The 2,500-nt window shown below is 58.8% G+C and overlaps 1 pseudogene; it reads left to right on the top strand.

Annotated features, from left to right (window-relative positions):
• The window catches only part of LOC126436876 (large subunit ribosomal RNA), a 5,920-nt pseudogene that overhangs the window by 1,107 nt on the left and 2,313 nt on the right, over window positions 1-2,500 (top strand).

The raw sequence follows: 2,500 nt of genomic DNA, 5'->3' as shown, positions 1-2,500 counted from the left end.
CGCACCTAGAGCGTACACGTTGGGACCCGAAAGATGGTGAACTATGCCTGGCCAGGACGAAGTCAGGGGAAACCCTGATGGAGGTCCGTAGCGATTCTGACGTGCAAATCGATCGTCGGAGCTGGGTATAGGGGCGAAAGACTAATCGAACCATCTAGTAGCTGGTTCCCTCCGAAGTTTCCCTCAGGATAGCTGGTGCTCGTACGAGTCTCATCCGGTAAAGCGAATGATTAGAGGCCTTGGGGCCGAAACGACCTCAACCTATTCTCAAACTTTAAATGGGTGAGATCTCCGGCTTGCTTGATATGCTGAAGCCGCGAGCAAACGACTCGGATCGGAGTGCCAAGTGGGCCACTTTTGGTAAGCAGAACTGGCGCTGTGGGATGAACCAAACGCCGAGTTAAGGCGCCCGAATCGACGCTCATGGGAAACCATGAAAGGCGTTGGTTGCTTAAGACAGCAGGACGGTGGCCATGGAAGTCGGAATCCGCTAAGGAGTGTGTAACAACTCACCTGCCGAAGCAACTAGCCCTGAAAATGGATGGCGCTGAAGCGTCGTGCCTATACTCGGCCGTCAGTCTGGCAGTCATGGCCGGTCCTTGCGGCCGGCCGCGAAGCCCTGACGAGTAGGAGGGTCGCGGCGGTGGGCGCAGAAGGGTCTGGGCGTGAGCCTGCCTGGAGCCGCCGTCGGTGCAGATCTTGGTGGTAGTAGCAAATACTCCAGCGAGGCCCTGGAGGGCTGACGCGGAGAAGGGTTTCGTGTGAACAGCCGTTGCACACGAGTCAGTCGATCCTAAGCCCTAGGAGAAATCCGATGTTGATGGGGGCCGTCATAGCATGATGCACTTTGTGCTGGCCCCCGTTGGGCGAAAGGGAATCCGGTTCCTATTCCGGAACCCGGCAGCGGAACCGATACAAGTCGGGCCCCTCTTTTAGAGATGCTCGTCGGGGTAACCCAAAAGGACCCGGAGACGCCGTCGGGAGATCGGGGAAGAGTTTTCTTTTCTGCATGAGCGTTCGAGTTCCCTGGAATCCTCTAGCAGGGAGATAGGGTTTGGAACGCGAAGAGCACCGCAGTTGCGGCGGTGTCCCGATCTTCCCCTCGGACCTTGAAAATCCGGGAGAGGGCCACGTGGAGGTGTCGCGCCGGTTCGTACCCATATCCGCAGCAGGTCTCCAAGGTGAAGAGCCTCTAGTCGATAGAATAATGTAGGTAAGGGAAGTCGGCAAATTGGATCCGTAACTTCGGGATAAGGATTGGCTCTGAGGATCGGGGCGTGTCGGGCTTGGTCGGGAAGTGGGTCAGCGCTAACGTGCCGGGCCTGGGCGAGGTGAGTGCCGTAGGGGTGCCGGTAAGTGCGGGCGTTTAGCGCGGGCGTGGTCTGCTCTCGCCGTTGGTTGGCCTCGTGCTGGCCGGCGGTGCAGGATGCGCGCGCCTGCGCGGCGTTCGCGCCCCGGTGCTTCAACCTGCGTGCAGGATCCGAGCTCGGTCCCGTGCCTTGGCCTCCCACGGATCTTCCTTGCTGCGAGGCCGCGTCCGCCTTAGCGTGCTCCTCCGGGGGCGCGCGGGTGCGCGGATTCTCTTCGGCCGCCATTCAACGATCAACTCAGAACTGGCACGGACTGGGGGAATCCGACTGTCTAATTAAAACAAAGCATTGCGATGGCCCTAGCGGGTGTTGACGCAATGTGATTTCTGCCCAGTGCTCTGAATGTCAACGTGAAGAAATTCAAGCAAGCGCGGGTAAACGGCGGGAGTAACTATGACTCTCTTATGCTTGCTCGCCTCCCAGATCATGTTGGTGCCAATGTAATGGGACGACGCCTGAATGCTGCCGCCTTCGCCGATGACCTCCTGCTGTTCGCTGAGACTAAGGGTGGTCTCCAGGACCTGATTGATACATCTATATCAGTCCTTGGAGACCTGGGTCTCCAGGTCAATCCTGGGAAGTGCTTTACTCTCGCACTCGCGGCCTCTGGTCGCGAGAAGAAAGTTAAGGTCGACAACACCACGACCTTCAAGGCTGGTTATACCACCCTTCCAGCCTTGGCAGTCGAGAGCACTTTCCGGTATCTTGGCCTGGAGTTCTCTACCAGCGGACGTAGCCTCTTCCATCCGAGGCGGGAGGTCGAGCGACAGCTAAGCGTCCTGTCCAAGGCACCACTGAAGCCCCAACAACGTCTTCACGCCCTGAGAACGGTGGTCCTGCCAGGGATCCACCATGGCCTGGCTCTGTCGAGGACCCGTCTTGGAGCTCTCTCCGCAGTGGACATCGCCATTCGCACAGCTTTAAGATCTTGGCTGTGCCTGCCAGCGGACACCCCTGTTGCGTACTTTCACGCCCCTGTCACATCTGGGGGCTTGGGAGTGCCATCAGCTCGCTGGCTTGGGCCTCTGCTGCGGCGGAATCGACTCGCCAACATCCGAGCTTTGGGAGTCCTATCAGACGGGTCGACAGATGACGTTCTCGGGCGTGAAATTGGGAGGTTGGAGCAGCAG

The sequence above is a fragment of the Schistocerca serialis genome, unplaced genomic scaffold (genome assembly GCF_023864345.2).
Source record: "Schistocerca serialis cubense isolate TAMUIC-IGC-003099 unplaced genomic scaffold, iqSchSeri2.2 HiC_scaffold_1250, whole genome shotgun sequence".
In the NCBI taxonomy this organism is placed as follows: domain Eukaryota; kingdom Metazoa; phylum Arthropoda; class Insecta; order Orthoptera; family Acrididae; genus Schistocerca; species Schistocerca serialis.
This window is presented reverse-complemented; position numbering and strand designations above follow the sequence as displayed.